Consider the following 23,177-nt stretch of genomic DNA (forward strand, 5'->3'; position numbering starts at 1 on the left):
TGTATTAAGTGGAATGAGCATAAACTGTTAATATGTTTCTCTTTTTCTTTTTATTATTCTGTCAAAAGGATAGAAAAAACCCAGATGCAGTACTGGCTTATTTCCAAACTCTGTCATCAGATTAGTATTCAACTTAATGTTCAGGGGTTTAGCCATTATAATTAATCATCCCCTAAGTGCAGAAAGATACTTAATACTCTGTCCCTACTCATTATTTAGATTTTTAGTTCTGTAGTGAAGGGCCTCAGAAAAAGATTAATTAAGTCAAACACTTTGGGGTTATTCTTCCATCATTGTGCAGAGGATTTACATACATAACTGGCATTAGTTTTGGTGAATATTCCTCCCATAATTCCCTAGAATATCAATGAAACCAATGACTGCCTAAGTGAGTTTGTCTAGCAACAAAATACACGCCCGAATTACCCTAATGAGTGTTTCTGATATTCTGCTTTTATTATTTACCTTTTTTTTTGTACTGAAGTAATAACCAAACAGTTTTCACAATTAAGGCAGGATTTCATTTTAGGAACACTGAGAACATATTTTAGCTTGGAAAATGACTAACTCTATAACCAACTTACTTCCATATATCGCTGAATCTCAATTTGCTCAGCTAAAAAAAATGATGGGCTAAAATTATAATCTCTAAAATTGTTTGTAATTTAAAAATACCATATTTTGCTATGTAACGTATTTAGATCTAAAATGAACCTTATATATTAGAAATTCAGAAATCAGGAATTTGTTACTTGGCATGAAACAAACAGATTACCGATTTTAATTTTGCAAGTGCAGATTGCAAAAACAAAATCTGTCCTTCCATGTGAAAAGGCAAATCTTTTGTCAATGTTTCATTTTCCATTTATGAAATGTAGCCTTACATTGAAATGACACAGAGACCGTCTCACCAAGAAGGGAAGGATCCATGCTATGATTTGAGACCTCAAATTTTCAAAGCAAACTTGAGAAAGAAGAACAAAGCTGGGAATATCACACTTTCTGATTTCAAATATATTAAAAAGCTGTAGTAATTAAAACAGTATAGCACTGACATAAAAACAGATACATAGATCAATGGAAGAGAATAGACGGCCCAGAAATAAACTTCATATAGTGATCAATTCACATAATATCAATTATTTTCAACTAAAGTGCCAAGAATACTCAATGGGAAAAGGATAGTCTCTTCAACAAATGATGTGCAGAAAATTGGATATCCACATGCAAAATAATGAAATTAGACCTTTGTCTTACACTATACACAAAAATAAACTGAAAGTGGGTCAAAGACCTAAAGATAACTAGAACTTAAACTGTAAAACTATTAGGAAAAAACCTAGGGGGAAAAGCTTCATGACATTGGTCTTAGCAAGGACTTCTTGGATGTGGCATCAAAGGAAAAGCAAAAGTAGACCAAAAGGATCACATCAAACAAACAAAGAAAAACTTGTGCACAGCACAGGAAATAATCAACAAGTTGAAAAAAACAACATAGGATTGGAAAAATATTTGTAAACCATATATCTGCTAAGCAGTTAATTTGCACAATATATAAGGAATCCTACAGTAGCAAATAAAGAACCCTGTTAAAATGGGTAGAAGACTTGAATAGACATTTCTCTAACACAGATATACACATAGCCGAAGGTATATGAAAAGATGCTCAACATCACTAATCCACAGGGAAATGTTCAATGAGATATCACTTCACAGCCAACAGCTGTGGCAATTTTCCAAAATCCAAAATATGTATATGTATGTTATACATATACATATATGTATAAATCTGTATATGTATATTTATCTATACCTGATATATATAAATATATATATATAATATATATATAACATAAATATATATATAACAAATATATATACAATATATATATACATATATATTGTATATATATACAATATATAAATATATATATAACAAATATACAATATATATATTTGTTATATATATAATAAATATATATGCATATATAACATTGTTATATATATAACTATATATATAAAATATATATACATATATATATTTTGTATATATATATTTTATATATATATATATATCAGAAGGAGGATGTTGAAAAATTAGAACACATGTGCATTGTTGGTGGGACTGCAAAATGGTGCAGCCACCATTTAGAATATATATATATATATATATATATATATATATAGTGTAGAGGTCACTGAAAAATTAAAAACAGATCTAGCATATGATCCAGAAATCCCACTTTTGGGTATATATCCAAAATAATTGAAATCAGTTCCAAAGAGATATCTTCACTATGATGTTTATTACTCCTACGCAAATAATGCTGTAATAAACATGGAAATGCAGATATCTCTTTGACATTCTGATTTCAATTCTTGTATATGTGTATGTGTGTATAAATATGTGTATATTTTATTATGTATAAATATATATTATATATTTATTATATATACATTTTATTATATATATTATATGTATTTATATGCACACGTATATATGCATATAATCACATTTGTACACATATGCACACACACACACTGGAATATTATTTGGCCTTTAAAAAGACAGAAATCCTGTCCTATGCAACAGCAGGGACAAATCTGGAGGACATTATGTGAAGTAAAATAAGCCAGTTACAAAATGGTAAGTATTGCATGGTCCCACTTACAAGGGATATCTAAAACAGTCAACCTCATAGAAAGAGAGCAAAATGGCGGTTGTCAGGGGAGGGGAAGTGGGGAGTAGTTAGTTCAATGCATGTAAAGTTTCAATTATGTGAGATGAATACATTCTTTTGATCTGCTCCATGACAGTTGCCGTTGTCTTGTGTACTGGGAAATGCGTTCAGAGGGTCGATCTTGTGTTAACGATCCTTACCACAATAAAAAAAAAAAATCACAAGTAAGAGGCACAAACAGCTTAACTAACATTCTAACATTCTAGTTCTGTATTCCTAATGTTTCTCTGTTATCATATTATTTTTTTCAATGTAGTTCTTCATCCAGAATAGTAATTCTCCTTATACTCTAGGACTTATATCAAGTCACTCAATGAAACAAACTCAGTCTGCAAAACTCATACCATAAGAGAAGCTGACACTCACATATATTTTTCCTTCTATACCTTTATTCACCTCTATGGACACCATTTATTAAAGCATAAAACATACATGGGATTGAAAATGTTTAGATTTTACAGCTGTGTCTGTATTTTCAACCGGATGCGTGCCTTTTTTTAAGCTTCTAAAGGGAATGCCAGCTATGGTTCACTCTTGAGTTGTTAAATCAAAAATCAAAATATAAATCAATATTATGTTAAATATGTTAACTTTTAAACTGTACGTAGATGAAATAAAATGTTATTTTTATTTGTCTTCAACTCAAATTTGTATTTTTTAAGGTTTATTTATACTGAGAGAGAGAGAGAGAACCGGGAGGGAGTAGAGAGAGAGGGAGAGAGAATCCGAAGCCGACTTTGTGCTGTCAGTGCAGAGTCAGATGAGGGGTTCGAACTATGAACTGTGAAATCATAACCTGAGCTGAAAGAAATCAAGAGTTCGATGCTTAACTGAATGAGCCATGCAGGCACTCCTCAATTCAATTTTTTAAATGTTAGGTTCTTAATTCACCCTAGTCTGTCTAGAAACATCACTTTTGCCTATATCACTAAAGATCCTGGATAACTCTCTCAAATGGAGTTTTTCCCAAGTAGAAAATCACGGTTAAGGAACTTATTAGACAAACTGCAGATGTGGGTGGTTATGTACTTAGTGTATATTTTTCTTTCCCTTTTTTTTAAAATTTATTTTTAACATTTATTTATTTTTGAGAGACAAAGAGAGAGAACAAGAAGGGGAGGGGCAGAGAGAGAGGGAGACACAGAAACTGAAGCAGGATCCAGGCTCTGAGCTGTCAGCACAGAGCCTGATGTGGGGTTCGAACTCATAAGCCAGGAGATCATGACCTGAGCCAAAGTCGGACACCTAACCAACTGAGCCAGCCAGGGGCCCCAAATGTGCATGTTTTTCTACTTAGCTACAGTGTAAGCATTTGGATGCTGTGACCAAATGTTACATTTCTTAGATCTTCTACTGCAGGAGTTGGCCAATGTTTTTTTAGTACGGGGATCAATAATTAATATTTCCATATCATCTCTGCCGCAATAACTGTTTCTGCCATTTTAGAGCAAAAGCACTACAGACCATATACATTAACAAGTGAATGTGACCATGTTCCAGTAAAGTTTTATCTACAAAAGGAAGTCACTTTGGTCTGTGAACAATTGTTTATTGATTCTTTCTTATGAGCATACAGTAATTCATGACAGAAATGGACTTAACCACAAAATCAGCATAAAGTCTTTTATTTAAAAATTTAAAATATTTATTTATATTTCAAGGAGAGAGAAACAGAGCGTGAATGGGGAAGGGCAGAGAGAGAGAGAGAGAGAGAGAGAGACAGAATCCGAAGCGGGCTTCAGGTTCCAAACGGTCAGCAGGACTTGAACTCTCCAGCCGTGAGATCGCGACCTGAGCCGAAGTCAGACACCCAAACGACTGAGACACCCAGGCGCCCTGAAAATCAGCATAAGGTCTTACTTGCGTTTTGACATTTTTTTCTGCAACATTGTTTTTCGACCTTGTTATTGTTGATATTCTAAGCTGTCCTATTGGCATTTAAAGCCATGCAGACCCTGTCAACAAAATTTTATATATAAGCTAATGTCTGTCATACAAAAACACAAACCTGTAGGATAAAAACCCAGAACGCCTATGGTAGTAGCAGAATCTTGGAGCACAATACTTCCATTTTGTTTGTTTCCATTTTCCCAAACTACTCATCTATATTACGTTTCATTTGATAACAAAAATCCTCATTTTAATAATACAATAGATGAGATTGTACTACATGGATCAGTTATGCATGAAAGTTAATACAGATATTCATGGCTCGTTACTCGGAAAACAAACCTTAAAAATACGCAAAAGAGGGGCGCCTGGGTGGCGCAGTCGGTTAAGCGTCCGACTTCAGCCAGGTCACGCACGATCTCGCGGTCCGTGAGTTCGAGCCCCGCATCAGGCTCTGGGCTGATGGCTCGGAGCCTGGAGCCTGTTTCCGATTCTGTGTCTCCCTCTCTCTCTGCCCCTCCCCCGTTCATGCTCTGTCTCTCTCTGTCCCAAAAATAAATAAAAAAAAAATATGCAAAAGAATAAGAAAAATACCGGTTGTGTTAAAAAATGATGCACTGTGCAATTATTTTAGCTGATCTCGTTCCAGTCTGTGGTATCATATCACAATAATCCTAGGACTTTAATCATTTTTATCAGTTGAAAACTTGTTCCGATTTTCAGCATGCCTGCAACACTATTTGAAGATATTTGTAAGATCACACAGTAGCCTGTGCTTCTGGGTCCTTAATTCTATAGCTTGAAAGGCATTTTTATTGTTTTTATTGTGCAAAACAGCCTCTATGGAATACTGATTTGGCCTTCATTTATGAATTATTTGGTTAGATCAATTGGAACTCAAAAAGTTACATCAGAAAATATTACTGTAAAATAATATAAACAATAAGCTGAAATACATTTTTAAATGTTTTTCTATACCATTGTAATTTTCAGTGTATTAGAGATATAATTATGGAGTGAGGAGTCTGTGCTTTGAAAAAAATATGTCTACATGTTCTTATTTTTATTTTTGGATGTTTACTCGTATATGTATGCCATCATTTCAAAATATTTGTACTGGATATTGATTGCTAGCTTGGAATTCAAATTTTTAAGGAGAATGTCATAAGGAAACTTCCCGATTCTAAGAAAAGCATCTCTTTCTTTAATAGAAGGAGGATGGGTCTACCTATCTCTTTTCATTCTCCAAGATTTTTTTTTCAGGACGCTAGAAAATAAATCCGGGAATTAACATAAGCTACTACCTATGGTCATTTCAGCACTTGCCTTACGTAAGAATTCAACCTGTGTGGATTTCAATGGCAAAATGAATTATAAGAATATAGCAATACGAATTTGATTAGCATAAAAGCGTTGAAATATTACTGAGAATCCAGATGCCGCTCTCACTTTACCTCTTGCCTCTGTTTGTTTTTCCTCCTGCATGTGTCTCCAGCCACTGCCTTCTCCTTGTTCACTGGCAATCTGAGATCTCTTCTGTTTGTTGTTTAAATGATAAACGTGGTTACCAAGAGGGACCGTATTTACCTGTCCTCAGTTTCAGCCGCTCAGAAGGATACTGATTCAGAAGCTCAGGTACACATGCAGATGATCTCAGCTTGTGTCACTTCTGTACTAATCAGCTGTAGACTGTGTGGGGACGTGACAAAGGTCACCTGGTTCTCATATACACATGGATCAAGGAAGGTGGCTAGTCACCAGATACGGTGCGTGGCAAAAGAATGGTTTGTGCAAACAGATAAAAACAAAACGGAAGAAATGACAAGTGTTCCCTCATACAGCATGCATTCTTTAAAAAAAAAAATTAAATCTTTGAAAACTCAAAAACAAAAATATAAGTTAAAAACCATAATTGCCTCCTGGAAGTACAGCTCGATAGCTTATGTATTGGGTAAAGAAACAGCCTGTTTCACCATAGAATTTACTGAGGAATTCTATGACGACCTTTGCAGACTCCTGAAAAATGATGGTATAGCTTTTCTCATCTGACTTTCTAGTGTTATGGATGATGTTACTGCATTTCTGAGCATGAGAAAACGTCTTTTCATTTCTGTGCGAAATCTCGTTTGTTAATACTACACATTTCTTTTAGTAAACCAAGTAGATATTTTTGTCATTGTTTTACTCACGTTTCTGCAATCATGTGTGCAAGTCGGGTTGCTGTTTCCTTCATCTCAGATCAGTGACAGGAGAGTATTTCCTAAAGGATTTCCCTGGAATATCGGACTCCTTGGGTCCGAGGTCGGTTTTAGTCGTCATCTTATGTAATCGCATTTGTTTCAGATAAACAGCTCCACTCCTGCCCCTCTTTTCTCACTTTGCTTTCGAGGTACCATTTTCACCTGTTTTCCTCTGGCTTTATGGCCCCTTCTTCCTCCATCCCCTGGTAACCTAGTTCCATCAGACACGGGATGTGGCTCCTGAGTTCTCATGTTTCTCTGCACTCGTCTTTGGTAAGACCACCCAGACTTTTGGTTTCAGCTCATTTAGATTAGAAAGTTCCAGAATTTGTGTGTCCCACCTGGTCCTGCCTTATGAACTGCCCCCTATATCTAAGACATCTGCTAGTATATAATGACAGTATATATTTTCTCTTTTCTTTATTCCCTCTGCATCTCGCTGAGGAATAGGGATGCTGAGCAATTTTTCAAATACCTGTTGGGCATTTGTATATCTTCGCTGAGAAAACGTCTACTTGTGCGCTTTGCCTATTTAACTGAGTTATTTCCCCCCCTTGAGTTGTAGGAGTTCCTTACGTGATTTGAATATTAACCCCTTATTAGATGTATGATTTAGAATAGTTTCTCTCATTCCACTGGTTGTCTCTTCGTTAATTGTTTCCTTGGCTGTGCAGATGCTTCTTAGTTGAATGTAATCCTATTTGTCTACTTTTTGCGTTTATTGCCTGTATTTTTGGGGTCATGGCCAAAAAAACCATTGACCCGACCAACGTTAAGACGAATCAACACGTTTTCCCCTGGGTTGTCTTCCAGTGGTTTTTTGGTTTTGATCCAACAGGGATGGCTCACATTTCCATTTCTTGTGTTATTCCATTGATTAAAACTTTCAGACAATGATAAGCAATAATGCCAATGACAGGAATATTGACTTCCTCCTGGTATGTCACAGACAAGGAAATAGAGGGGCAGACAGCTGAATTAGTTTTTCATGACCACACTGCCTGTTTGTCACCAGCCAAGAATGAAATCTTGCTTATTGAGCTCCAAACTGCTCTAACTGTAACAAACTCTTTTTTTTCCTTCTTTTGTACGATGCGCTTCTTGTAACGGGTTACAGACTATGAAACTCACAAGAATTCCTGTTTCATTTCCAAGAAAGAGTAAAGGAGCTTTTGGTAAAATTATGTGACAGTTTCACATTTTCCTATGATCGTGAACTTCCAGGCAAGTATAGAATTCCTCTCACGGTCGACGTGTACATTATCTCTGTTTATTTGGTTTAAGCTCCTATTTTAAAATGAGACAAATAGTACCAAACATGTATCCCTTATGCAAGTAAGTGTTACAATCCTAGCTCCATTCTGCCTTTGAAATGTTATTTCAGATAAAAAAAATAGATTATTGTTTTGCAGGGAGCAATTACCCCCCTGAATGGCTTCTCTAACCCCGGTGAGCCTGCCTTACACAACGTGAGGAGGAAAATGAGAAAACTCACCATTTGAGCGAGTGAAGCTTCTATACAAACATCTTACTTACTGATGGTTAAGTTGTGGTTTTGATCTCATCGTTTCTTCCCATGTCAGATAAGACAATAGAACCTATTTTGTTTTTGAGGCTTTAACATATCATGAAGACACGGACATCTATTTCACTTATAAGACAATATAATCTAGTTTTCATGATACTTTAAAAGTAAGTAGGGGCGCCTGGGTGGCGCAGTCGGTTAAGCGTCGGACTTCAGCCAGGTCACGATCTCGCGGTCCGTGAGTTCGAGCCCCGCGTCAGGCTCTGGGCTGATGGCTCGGAGCCTGGAGCCTGTTTCCGATTCTGTGTCTCCCCCTCTCTCTGCCCCTCCCCCGTTCATGCTCTGTCTCTCTCTGTCCCCAAAATAAATAAACGTTAAAAAAAATTTAAAAGTAAGTAAATTAAGTGGAAGTCAATATGATTAAGCACAAGTCCCAGCATAGTGGCTGACAAATGTTAGACTTCCAATAAATTTTAATTCCTTTATTTCCTTTCTTTTGAAACTTATACAAGATTTTTAAAAGAAGAAAATCATTTTTTTTTTAATCATTCTGTATCCTGAAAGGTCACAGATAGTTAAGATTTCCACTTGGCTGGAAGTTTTTGAAGATGGAGAATTGAACAAACTTATGTTCTCAGTTTGTATCTATAGGTCCAAAGAGCTTGGGAGGATTTACTTTCTAAATAGTTTTAATCTCTGATTGAGGAATACAAATCACAATGAAGATGCAGAGGATAAACTGCCCTTTACTTCAAATCCCTCAAGCTCTCAGTAAGCACTGTTCTCAGGGGAAAATGTGGAATTATTCACGTGAAAATCGATTTGGTAACGCCCGTGTGAGACTTTTTTTTTTTTCCAGAAAATAAGAGTCATATTTGAAAATATAAGTTAGGTTTTGAGCTCCAGGAAATTTGTTTATTTGTTTAGTTGCTTTTTTATTGAAGTATAGATGACACACAGTTTTATATTCGTTTCTGATTTACAACATAGTGACTTGATAATTCTGTACATTACACATTGCTCACGGCCACATGTATAGTGACCGTCACCATACAAAGTTATTAGAGTGTTACTGGCTACATTCCCTGTGCTGTGCTTTTCGTGCCCATGACTTATTTATTTTATAACTAGAAGTTTATACCTCTTAATCCCCTTCACCTGTTTTTTTCCAGCAAAGCAGTCACTATGGAAAACCAAAAAAAAAAAAAAAATCCTCAAAAAATTAACAATAGAAAGACCATATGACCCAGTACTGTCACTGCTAGGTATATACCCAAAGAAAATAGAAGCACTAATTCAAAAATATATACAAACCTCTAGGTGTATCACAAGATTATTCACAATACCCAAGATATGGAAGCAACCTGAGTGTCCAAAGATGAATGGATAAAGAAGATGTGTGTGTGTGTGTGTGTGTGTGTGTGTATGTGTGTGCATGTGAGTCTATAATGGAATTTTACTCAGGAAAAATGTTTTAAACCACTTTATGAAAATATTTAGCTAAACGCATGTTATATTTATTACTAGAACTCTTGTGTTGAATGCTACATGAACTACTTTACATATATACACACACACACACACACACACACACAAAGTATATATATCATATAAGATATGAGTAAAGAGAAACCGTAAATGAGTTTGTAAATTGCCATATACTGTGCCAGAAATTATGGAGTGTACAAATTACTGTAGTAAAACCAAAATTACTTTTCATAAAACTGGGCACATTTTGAAATAGATCCTATTAATTAGTTAAACCAAACAAACAATTAGCTAGATGCACAGAGCTGTGTTTTACATTTTAATCATATATCCTATTTGACTGCATTAACTACTAAATTAAGTTAAAAATGGCTAGTTAGGAACACTATGAAGATGTTGCAGTCCTTGTTAACTTGTTCAGGAGACTATGAGCCTGTATGGCCATGGGCTGTGGGGTGTCCTTGTAAAGGTTCAGAGGAAGGCCTCAGTGAGATAACGCATCTCACTAATGGTCTGGCTTCAGGAGACGTCAAATATAACCAGGTAGAAAATAAGGCATTAGAGCTACATTGACAGTTAAAAATCGTTTCCAGCAGGTAAAGATTTCCTTGGCAGAGTATTTATCATAGTATTTACTGCCACTCAAAAACGATCGTTTACTTCTTAGTTTATCACCAGTTAAGAAATGTAGAAATGGTTTGTAAATATTTGACATCTGGTAACATTCTTAATGAAATCCATACATAAACTTGAGTGTTCAAGAAAAACATGGGTTTAATTTTTTTAAATTGCAAAAAAAAAAAATTCCTACCTCATCACTACAGGTGTTTGTTTTCAGTTTGCTAAGATATTTTCTTTTTTCTATTTGTCACTGGGATAGGAGGGGTGACTGGGAATTTTCTGTCTTAAAGAAATAAAAAGGGCACCATTCTACAGTAAAATCAAACCAGTGGAACAGCTCTGTGGTTCACTCTGATGATGAGGACAGACACGTCAATCTGATAACAATTATAAAGCGGAAAAGAGAATATATGAGGTAATTTGGTGATAAAGAATATGCTGTGTCATTTAGAATGTTTTGTGGAGATCAAGGTAAGTTTTCAATTATGAGGGGTTAGTGTATGTGTTTGAGTATGTGGACAAACTTTTACAGAAGGATATGAAGATTTAAGTTTCAGAAAATAAGGCATCTAAAATATAGATGCTTATAAGAGACTCTTAAAAACTGAGAACAAACTGAGGGCTGATGGGGGTGGGAGGGAGGGGAGGGTGGGTGATGGGTATTGAGGAGGGCACCTGTCGGGATGAGCACTGGGTGTTGTGTGGAAACCAATTTGACAATAAATTTCTTATATTGAAAAAATAAATAAATAAATAAAATATAGATGCTTATTCTCTTTTGTTAAATTAAGAAATATGTATTTTTAATTTTTTAATGTTTCTTTGTTTTTGAGAGAGACAGACAGAGCATGAATAGGGGGAGGGGCAGAGAGAGAGGGAGACACAGAATCTGAATCAGGCTCCAGGCTCTGAGCTGTCAGGACAAAGCCTGACACGGGGCTCAAACTCACAAGCTGGGAGATCATGACCTGAGCGGAAGTCAGATGCTTAACCGACTGAGCCACCCAGGAGTCCCAAGAAATATGTATTTTTAAAGCACTCAAGTCCAAAATCCAAGCAGTTATACCAGTTAAAGCCTGAAGGCTGAGCTTTGTGCTCTCACCTTGGGGGCAGGTGAAGAGCTATGAAAACAGTGGCTGGAACCATAATAGCAAAACCAACATCCCACGATGACACTCAGGACATGAAACCAGGAAATGAGAGGAGAGGGTACAAATGCCTGGCAGCACAAGACTTGAATGGTACCAGCATCTCTTCAGGAGGAAAGAGGGACAAGCTGACACTGATGGATGCGAGAAGTGGAGATGCCCCAACTTGCCACCAGGCGTGTGCTGGAACATGGGCAGGACAATTTGAAAAACTCTACTGAAACTATACGTATTTTTTTCCGTATGCTAAATTGTGGCTAAATAGCGTGAGTCCATGATTTAAGATGATGTCACGTGAACGATCTGATGTCTATGAAGTCTGCAAAATCCCTCTACGACAGAACCCTACATCAAGGAGAGACTATCTGAAAGAAAACCTAAATTTATTAGAAGAGGAATGACAGGGGCAAAAGCAGGAGTTGGGTGTGTTTAAAATAAACAAAGGAAACTACTAGAAGATTTCAAATGGTAAGGGACCATAACATTAAAAAACTGATGGAAATTATAGGGAAGGCGTTAGAGCCACGAGCCTAGAAAAACTCTTCGACTGCACTCTTTCTTCCTCAAATACCATGAAACGAATTTAATGTAGAGAAAGAAAAAGTAGCACAACACAAATGATCACAATTAAATACCATGCGCTTCCTTTTTTTAAAAAGATATATTGACATAGAATAATGACCGTTTAGGAAATGGAAGCCCTCCAATGGAAGAACAGATGTTCCAAACAAGCTAAAATAAATTAGGAAAATGATAGAAGATAGAAAACAATACCATAAGCCCAAAATAAAAACTCAGAAAGGAGATGGTAACATATGGAAAAAGGATATGAAATAAACAAATAACAATATTAACTGGGCACACAGATAATTTCTTTAGATTAAAAAAAATTAAGCAAAAGGAGACAAGCCTTTTAAAACCAAAATGAAATAAAGAAAGAGCTAAAAGGGATCCAACTGAAAGTGACTGGTTATAGAATGGATGTAGGGACTGTCCAATAGACCTATAAAAAGTGACCTCAAACAAAAACCAATGCAAAAAAACCAAAAGTGATTTCTCAAAAAGTTCTCAAAAGCAATCTCATCGATCAGCAAAACCCCACTCAGCTGTCATGTAGTTCACCAATATTCTACCCACATCTAAGACACCCTTACAAAAAGTTGTCATGTAAAATTTTAAAAAAGAATATTAGTTGTTTATTTTTTTTAGATATTTCAGGGCATTGTAGTTGAAATACATCACCTTTTCCTCAAGAAGAATCCTGGGGAATCCTTCTTTTTGTTTCTTAAAATCCTTAACTCTTCCATAAAATCGGTTGCCAGCTACTGGTGATTCTTTCACCATGATTCTGGCATATGTAGTCTTTGATTTTTTTTTCCCAAACAAACCTGTCTTCTTCCAGCACATTCTGCGGAATCATTGACTCAGTAAGGACAGCACTGAGTTTCCCTCCGTGTTGGTCACACTGCGGTGAAAAAAAAAAAAATAGCGTTCCATCCTTTGTGAGTCTCTTGCCTACTGCTGATGTGCTCTCATTTTTAACTCTCTCTGTAAATATTTGTGTCTTTCCAAGCATGATGATTTCCTCAGATGTGTCTGAGATAGCCAGCTACGGGCGGCCAAAGCTACTGCTACTTGGAACACTCCACAGTATGAGAAAGAACCCAGGTTTTGGTTTCAAAAACACTTGGGCTTAAACCTCATCTCTGGCTCATACTAAACATATAACTTAAGTAAGGAACTTAATCTTTCTAAGCCCCATTTCCTCAGCTATAAGAGGGCTTTAATGATATTTTACTCCATGGTTTATTGTGGGGATTAATGGGGCAGCATATGAAAGTGCTTTGTAAAGTAAGAGTGCCCCACAGGTTTAAGGTTACAGGACCACAGAAAACGTCCACATCAAATTCAGTGTGTCTGGTATGGAATTCATCTAACAGTCATTCAAAAAGCATTTACGAGATGCCTGTGAGCCCCCGGGCCAGTGCTGGTGGCTGCACCGCCTCTGACGACCCCAGTACGTCTCCTCTCCCATCCTGAGACTCATAATTTTGCCCAGAATGCTTCATGCACCCATCTATGCATTTGCAAAATCTCAGTGTCACTTGGAGTCATTTCTTCTTCCTAATTGTCAATATCCAGTCAATGTCCTTCTGGCTTTCTGATGTTTGCTTCCTAAAGTTTCTGAATCTCTTCCAACATTTCCTTTCTTATACTTAGATCTGTTTAAGGAAACCAAAAATCTGGAACTTGGGCAATGTGCAATTATATTTGAAAATTGCCCCACTGTGTTCAAAATTAAACAAACATACTGTAAGTCTCTATTTTCGCCAAAAAGATGCTAGAGATTATAGAGTGACTTACTTCAATGTATTTAAGGAAAACAGGCAGTAGAACAAGCTTACAGTGCTTTTAAGGTCAAAAGTCTATGGCACCATGAGCTGGCGAAGAAGCCTATATATATATATATATATATATATATATATATATATATATAGTCTGGGAACTTAAATAGCCACATTGCAAGAGGATAAACCAAACATTAATACAGACAACTTTACATGATGAGCTAAAAGAGAATCCTTTATTTATTTATTTATTTATTTATTTATTTATTTATTTACATGCAGAAGGTGAAAACTGATTCAGGGAAAATAGAAGGAAATAGATACTTCACTTTTTCTTCACTGGTGCTTGACAGATATACCAAGGTTAAGTAAGACTTCTCTGTGGCATAGAGCTTTCATGAGATTCAAAAACTGAGGAAGATGGATGAGAAGAAGTTCTCTTTAAAATCAAGCAGAGTTGTCGGGGCGCCTGGGAGCTCAGTCCAATAAGTGTCCGACTCTTGATTTTGGCTCAGGTTACGATCTCAAGGTTTGTGGGTTCGAGCCCGGCATTGGACTCTGCGCGGACAGTGTGGAGCCTCCTGGAGATTCTCGCTCCCCTCTCTCTCTTTCCCTCCCCTACACTCTCTCTGAAAATAAATAAATACACTAAAAATAATTGAACCGAGTTGTTAAACACCTCTTATCAGAACTCAGTGGAAAAAGAGAAATTAGTCTGGTCACACACACAAATGCACACATGCATGCTATCTTTTGCACTGGTGGACATAAATCATCCTAGAGATTCGTTGGGGGTGGATATAAAGACCATACTGCCTCCCACCTGCTTTCCCCTGAAGGGAATGAGTCCCAAAAGAACTGTTCAGAGATGGTTGGAATGGTTCCTACTGGAATGGTTCCTACTAGAATGGTTCCCAAGGCATCTTCATTCTTTGTGTAGATCACATTCTGGAGTTAATAGGAGTGACAGGATTAATAACAATAACAATAGCAATAACAATAACAATAACAATAATAATAATATTAAAACAGCAGCATCAGGAATAATCTACAGTTTTCCACTTAATGCAACAAAGTTATTGAGTTCCCTCTGACTGAAAAGTGGAAGTTTGCTTGATTCAAGCCACCTTGAAAAGGTCACAGTCTGGGAAAATATAAATTAACCAGACTGACCTCTGGGAGTAATAGAGAGAGTCATCGAGAACTATAGCCAGCTAAGTAGCAGGCCTAGATAATTTCACAGCTTATTCTACCAATTATTTAAGAAATATAATAAAATGTAATTCATTTACTATGGCGAGTGAAGTATCTAGGAGTAAACATACCAAGAGATGTGATATATTTAAATAAAAATACTTTAAAATCTCGCTCTTCCTGCCATGAAGAACTGAAACAGAAAAAAAATAAAACAGAAAAAAATAAAAATAAAAAAGGAACTTTGTTGTTTAAAAAAATGAAGTTAAGATTACATTGCCATCACAAATAGCTCAAAAACTTACTGAATAGATTGATACCCTTTTCTGAGGCCAGACCTTCCCAATCTCCAAGTGATGGCAGGTCATCTTGCTCTTCATGTGGGAAATGTCATTGTAGAAGGCAATGGAAGCAATCTCTTCATTGGGTCAGTGACTTCAAAGATGTCAACAAGGAAAAAAAAAAACAAAAACAAAAACCAGCAGGATGGAGAGAGAACCATCGCTTCAAGCTCCAGAACAACAGGGCCTTTGGAGAAGTCAACAAAATACACACCTACAAAACCCTCAGACCACTCGCATTGTGTCAAGGAAGTTAAAGATGCTAGAATCTTCTGGGGAGGCAACCAATGGATCTATGAATGTGACTAAGTTCAGCAAGGAACCTTCTGATATTTGTGCTACATCTGAACTATAGCCAAAGAAAATTTCCTTTTAGGGGAAGATTTTAACTCCGTTGACTTGGAAGAAGTTTCTTCTCCAACTGATAGTGGAATGGACAAAAGAGACACCTCAACAGAGTGCCTTTCTCTTGACCCAGAAGAGCTAAGGAAGGCTACATCATAAACAATACTCCTGCTACAGAAATGTAGGTGGAGCCAGCCCTGAGCTTTTCCAGAACAGACAATAATGATGAACTGAAGGGAGCCCTAGCTTTAGAAACCTGTGAAAAGCAAGATATAGTGCCAGACACGGACAAGTAGTTGGGGTCCCCAGGAATCCAAGTAGAAAACATTGAATGGACATGAATGTACATGGAAATCTAGATAAAGTTAAATTCATTGAATATTACCTTCATAAGAAGAGAGAAGGGTCACAGTTATAAAGTTGCAGAAGCCAGAATTAATGATGGCAAAATTATTGAGCTAGTGGGGGCAGACATCACCCTTAGTAATTCTGTTTCCCAGGTAGGTGATTCATCAGCTGAACGCAATAAAGAGCCAGATAAAAGCTGGGTAAAAGAGTATCCCTCCCACAGCAAATGGCCTTCTTCTGCCTACAGAAGCAAATGGGAATAGTGTCCAGGCACCTCTTTAGAATCTCTTCTGGATCACAACTGCCAAGGTGCACAAATGGATAATAAGTCTGAAATTCAGTTTTGGCTACCAGAAAGAATTCAGGTACCTACTGAAGATATACTTCTTTCAAAAGAAGAGAAAAGCAAGACTCCACCCACCTTTCTGTGCATTAAAGTAGGAAAGCCAATGGGAAAATTCCTTGTCACGCACACTGCAGCCATAGTCCAGCAGTATGGCAAACGAAGAAAGTAGCCAGAGTATTGGTTTGCTGTTTCTCTGGAGAGCCTGTGTTAACAGCTGTCTGAAATATAAGAAGGTATCCTGTGCCCTGCTCCAGGAAGAGATGTGTAGTCTTGGGCTGCCCTGCTCTGGTCAGTGGAATAAGGAGTCAGAGAATCAAGTGGTGACGAATGAGAATTCCTAGAAATAGTGTGCCCCGGACTGAGATTCTTTATCCATTCGAAACATAAGTTCTTAATTTGAAAAATGAGTCATTGTGGGTACTAATTGATGAGATTCCAAATGAACAAACACTTAATGAACAAACACATGCATACATCCTGGCATGTGCTGGGCCAGTTCTAGGTAAATAAGACTGGGACTCTGCCTGGAGAAGCTTATGAAATCTGATGAAACAGTTTCTACCACTTTCTTGAGACTTAATAGGAATGTATTTCATAGATTTGGATAATGTTCTATGCAAAAAGAGCAGTCATCTTATTGTTCTTAATACTAAGAGATTATTTCCTAATTTAGAAAAAACCAATAATTGCTGTTCATATGAAAAATTTTCTCTTTTTTATAATTAAAAATAGCTCAAAAACATAGCACAAATAAATCACAGATGAATCATTCTTTTCAGTATCAATGAAAAATATCTCAAATAAAATATTAGGAAACTGCATCCAACTTCAACATGGTATTGCTACATCATGACCCATTAGTATTTAAGGTATAATGTCAAGATGATTTGGTGTTAGAATATTTTACTCATTTTATTAAGAAATGAAAGTAAAACAAAAAAACCTTACGATCTTCTCGTATATTCAATAGGCAGTTTAAAATGCATAATATATTCTTTATAAAAATTCTTAATTAAACAAGAATAAATAATTACTTTCATAACAGATAAAATGAATTCCTATTTCCTTAATGGATAAAATAAAAGTTCTTATATTAACATTCTCTTAATGTTCTGAAAGCATATGAACCTTTAGAGGAAGCATTATCTTTAAAGTAAGAATAATAACAAGAGTACTTTCTTCCTTTCTTCTCCTCTCCTTCCCCTTCTTCATCTTCTTTTCCTTCCCCTTCTCCTTCCCCTTCTTCTCCTCCTTCTTCTCTTCTTCTTCTTCTTCCCCTTGTTCTTCTCTTCTTCTTCTTCTTCTTCTTCTTCTTCTTCTTCTCTTCTTCTTCTTCTTCTTCTTCTTCTTCTTCTTCTTCTTCTTCAACATTGTTCTGATATACAGTTTACTCCAGCTAGATAAGAATAGAAATGAAAGATAAAAATCTTAATGGAGACTTTTGGTTTCATAAAGAAAGGTGGAGTAAATGTACTCTTCCTAACTCCTTCTTCTAAATAAAACAACAATAACAAAAAACGTGGACATTACACATAATGTGTAATTACACAGCAGCAAAATGTGGGTGAGGAGCTCAGAGTTCCACCTTTGCAAGGATGTCATAAGGTGCCTCAATAACCTGACCACAGGGTATTAGAGCAGGTCAAATAGGGAGATAGAATTTTTGTCATCACCAGCCAGTGAAGATCTCCTTATAGGCCACACTTCTCTCCCCTATGGAGTCCCTGGAGGCTACATGGAGAGCCTAGACTTCCACCCCCATCCCTTCCTTGCTAGATGGTGTTAGGACAGGCCTAGTGGAGAGTCTGGACATCCACCGTCACCCCTCAGTGATGTAGTGACACAGTGACAAGGCCACTTCCACAGTAGTATCAGTCAAGACAACCTGGGAAGCTAGAACATCCTTTTGCTCAGCAGTAATAAGCCTCCCTCCTGCTTTGGGGTGCCACGTGGAGCTAGACTTTACCTCTATCTGCCAAAGACAAGAGAGTGTCCCTCCTCCACTGTCATTGTGGTATCAGAGGAAGCCACCTAAAACTGAAGGCTTAAATAAGATCCACAGGCTCATAACACAACATAGAAATGTTAGGTCTTCGAAAAGAAAAATCACTACATACCAAGGACCAACACAGTCTCAAGATCAATGTTAAAAAAAAAAATCTCAATTTCCACACTGAGATGACAAAGATATTAGAATTACCTGACAAGTATTTTAAAAGTAGTTACGATATAAAAGCTTCAGTGAGCAATTATGAACACACTTGAAACGAATGAAGAAATAAAAAGTCTCAACAAAGAAGTAGAAGACATAAAGAAGAGCCACATGGAATTTTAGGACTGAAAAATACAATAACCAAAATAAAATTTTAGTGTCTTCAGTTCAGCATCACAATGGAGAAAATACAGAAGAATCAGTGAACTAGAGACAGAACAGTAAAAACCACCTCGTCTAAAAGAGAGAGGGAGTTGACTGAAAAAGAAATTTAACAGAGTCTCAGAGACCTGTAGGACTACTGAGAAAGACTTAATATACATGTTTTAGAGTCCCAGAGGAAAAGAAAAAACGTAGTACTGAAAAAGTACTCGAGGAAACAATGGGTATAAACTTCTCAAATTTGTAAAAAAAAAAACAACCCATAAACTTACAGATTTAAGGAACTGAGCAAACCTCAAATAGAATAAACCCAAAGAAATCCAAGCCAATGGGCATCACTATTAATTTATTCTAAAATTTATATAAAGAAGGAAAGGACTTCGAATACTTACAACAGTCTTGATGTGCAAGAACAAAATGGGAGGAATCACTCTATTTAATGTTAAGGTCAGCGCTTAACCCTGCAGGGCTCAGGTCATGTGGTACTGGCCAAGGGATAGACACATAGATCCAGAACCAAAATAGCAAAACCATTAATAGACACATTCTTGTTGCATCTGATTTTTTTACAAAGTTGTAAAACCAATTCAATGGGGGTAAACTTACCAACATATAGTGCTTGAAGGAATTGGACATTTGTAGTCCCCCCCCAAAAAATGAAACTTAACCCTACACAAAATTAATACCTTATACAAAAATTAACTCAAACTGGATCATGGAATTAAATACAAAACTAAAACTTGTATGCAAAAATAGGAGGAAGTCTCTGCGACATGGGGCTAGGCAAAGAAAGACTCCTTAGACTTGGTGGCAGGATGAAAGAAAATACAACCTATAGAGTAGGGGAAATATTTGTAAATTGCTTCCCTAACAAAGAACAAGGCATGTAGAATATAAAAAAGAACTCTCAAAACTCCACTGTAAAAAGGCAAACAATCCAATTAGAACAAGTCAAAAGTCATGAAGAGACATTTCACTGAAGAAGATTCTTGGGCTGGAAATGAGCACATGAGAAGAGTTCAATGTCATTTACTGTTAGGGAAAGGTGAATTAGAAACACAATGAGATATCACTGCACACCTATTCGAATGGCTAATGTAAAAATAAAATTGTGATATCACCAAAAGCTGAGGAGGATGGAGAAGAACTGAATCACTCCTACATTACCAGCAAAAATGGAAAATGATCCAGCCAGTCTGGAAAATAGTATATCTGCTACTTAAAATGCTCAATATACAACCTTGCAATTACACTCAGGCTGTTATTCCAAGGCAATGAAGACAAAGAGCTGTACACAAATGTTCACAGAAGCTCTACCCATAATAATCATAAACCAGAATCAACCCAGATGTCTCGCGATAGAGGATACAAACTGGTATATCCACACTATGGAATCCTACTCCACATTCTAAAGGAATAGACTGTTGGTACACCCAACAATTGGGATGGATCTCCAGAGAATTATGCTGAGTGAAAAAGCCAGTGGCAAAAGGCTTTTTACACTGATTCTATTTGTATAATATTCCTAAAATGACAAAAGTACAGAAATGGACAAAAGATTAGTGTCTCAGTGGAGTTAAGGAGAAAGTAGAGGTAAGAGAAAAGTGGGCGTGTCTATAAAAGGGTACCCTGGGGGATTCTGGTGTGATGGAAATCTTGTGTAGTTTGACTGTGTCAATGTCCTGGTTGTGATACTGTGTTATATTTGTGTTGGGTTTTTCATGATGTCACCATTTGGAGAAACTATAGGATACACAGGATCTCTCTGTCTCTCTGTATTATTTTTTCCAGCTGCATGGGAATCTACCATTATTTCCCCCAAGAAAGTTTTCAAAAGTCTGTTAAAAAACAGCTTGTGATTATTTTAAGATATTGTACTTTGCCTGGAAAACTATGATAAACAAGAAAAGATAAAAATGAATCTCAGCTCAAAATACAATTCCTATGGATAAAAGTTTATCTATGCATGTAGAAAAACAACAGGAAAATAGAAGATGAAATTCATATAATTAAATAATAGACATCACATCAAGAAACTTTTAAAAACACTCCTGAGGGACACAAAAGAGTACTAAGTAAAAAGTATATACTTGAAAATGAGGTGTCAGTAGATCTTTTTTCAACGTTTATTTATTTTTGGGACAGAGAGAGACAGAGCATGAACGCGGGAGGGGCAGAGAGAGAGGGAGACACAGAATCCGAAACAGGCTCCAGGCTCTGAGCCATCAGCCCAGAGCCCGACGCGGGGCTCGAACCCACGGACCGCGAGATCGTGACCTGGCTGAAGTCGGACGCTTAGCCGACTACGCCACCCAGGCGCCCTGAGGTGTCAGTAGATCTTAAAAAACTATTGCTTAAATAAACCTCTATGTTTTATGTAATTCCAATGAAACTGACATTTGAAATATTTTTGAAAATACTAATATGATTTTGTCATCCTTGGAGACAATACATAAGGATACTTCTCAAAATGAAGAAAACGAAGAAAATAGATATAACACATACTAAAGTGATGAATAAAGAGTTGCTAATGACATTTGTTTATTTTTTACATTTGTGTTTATTTTTTGTAATCCCAGTATAGTTAGCATACAGTGTTATATTGGTTGCACGTGTACATCATAGTGATTTACATTACTCAGTGCTCATCACAATAAGTGTATTCTTAATCGCCTTCACCTATTTTGCCCATTTCCCTGCCCAGCTCCCCTCTGTCAACAACAAGTTTGTTATATATAATTGAGTCTGTTTATTTTGTTGTTTTTCTCTCTTCTTATTTCTTTTTAAAACTTTTTTAAATGTTTAGTTTATTTTTGAGAGACAGAGATAAACAGAGTGTGAGCAGGGGAGGGGCAGAGAGAAAGGGAGACACAGAATCCAAAGCAGGCTTCAGCTTCAAGCTGTCAGCCCGAGATCATGACCCGAACAGAAGTTGGACGCTTGACCAACTAAGCCACCCAGCTACCCTTGTTTTGTTTCTTAAATTCCACATATGAGTGAAGTCATAAGGTATTTGTCTTTCCCTGACTGACTTATTTCACTTAGCATTATAGCCTCTAGATCCATCCATGTTGTTGTAAATAGCAAGATTTCATTCTTTTGCCATTTACCTGTGGGTGCACACTTAGGTTCCTTCCATATCTTACCTACTGTAAATAATGCTGCAATAAACATAAGGGTGCATATATCCTTTTGAATTAGTGTTTTCATCTTTGCGGGGGGGAGGAGGGAAATACCTAGTACTGTAATTACTGGATCCTATGGTAATTCTATTTTTAATTTCTTGAGGAACTGCCATAGTGTTTTCCACAGTGGCTGTACCAGTTTGCATTCCCATCAACAGGGCACGAGGGCTCCTTTTTCTCCATATCCTTGCTAACACTTGTTGTTTCTTGGGGTTTTGATTTCAGCCATTCTGACAGGTGTGAGGTGTTGTCTCGCTTTGATTTTCATTTGCATTTCTCTGATGATGACTGACGAGCATCTTTTCATGTGTCTGTTGGCGTTCAGTATGTCTTCTTGAAGAAATGTCTGTTCATATCTTCTGCCATTTTTTAATGGAATTATTTGTTTGTTTTGCTTTTATTTTTGTTTTTTGTTGTTGTTGAGTTGTGTAAGTTCTTTATATACTTTGGATATTAACCCCTTCATGGGTATATCATTTGCAAATGTATTCTCTTAATCAGTGGGTTCTTTTGGTTTTGTTGACAGTCTTCCTTGCTGTGCAAAAGCTTTATATTCTGGTGTAGTCCTAATAGTTTAATTTTGCTTTTGTTTCCCTTGCCAAAGGAGATAATATCTAGGAAAATGTTTCTATGGCTGATGTCAAAGAGATCATTGCCTATGTTTTTAGGTCTTATCTTTAGGTCTTTAATTCATTTTGAATTTATTTTTGTGTATCGTTTAAGAACATGGTCTAGTTTCATTCTTTTGCATGTAGCTGTCCAGTTTTCCAAACACCATTTGTTGGAGAAACTGTCTTTCTCTCATTGTATCGTCTTGCCTCTTTTGTGGAGGATTGATTGACCACGTGTTTCTTTCTGAGCTCCCTATTCTGTTCCATTGATCTTTGTGTCTGTTTTTGTGCCAGTACCATACTGTTTTGACTTCTACAGATTTGTGTCCCATCTTGAAATCTGGGATTGTGGTAGCCCCAGTTTTGTTCTTCTTTTTCAAGCTCTCTTTGACTATCCAAGGTCTTTGTGGTTCCATACAAAGTTTAAGATTA

The 23,177-nt window shown here is 36.6% G+C and overlaps 1 pseudogene; it reads left to right on the forward strand.

Moving 5' to 3' along the window:
• Nucleotides 1-15,551: 15,551 nt before the first annotated feature.
• On the forward strand, nt 15,552-16,786 carry LOC101086692 (annotated as a pseudogene).
• Nucleotides 16,787-23,177: the final 6,391 nt, after the last annotated feature.

Source organism: Felis catus, chromosome A1 (genome assembly GCF_018350175.1).
Source record: "Felis catus isolate Fca126 chromosome A1, F.catus_Fca126_mat1.0, whole genome shotgun sequence".
Taxonomy (NCBI): domain Eukaryota; kingdom Metazoa; phylum Chordata; class Mammalia; order Carnivora; family Felidae; genus Felis; species Felis catus.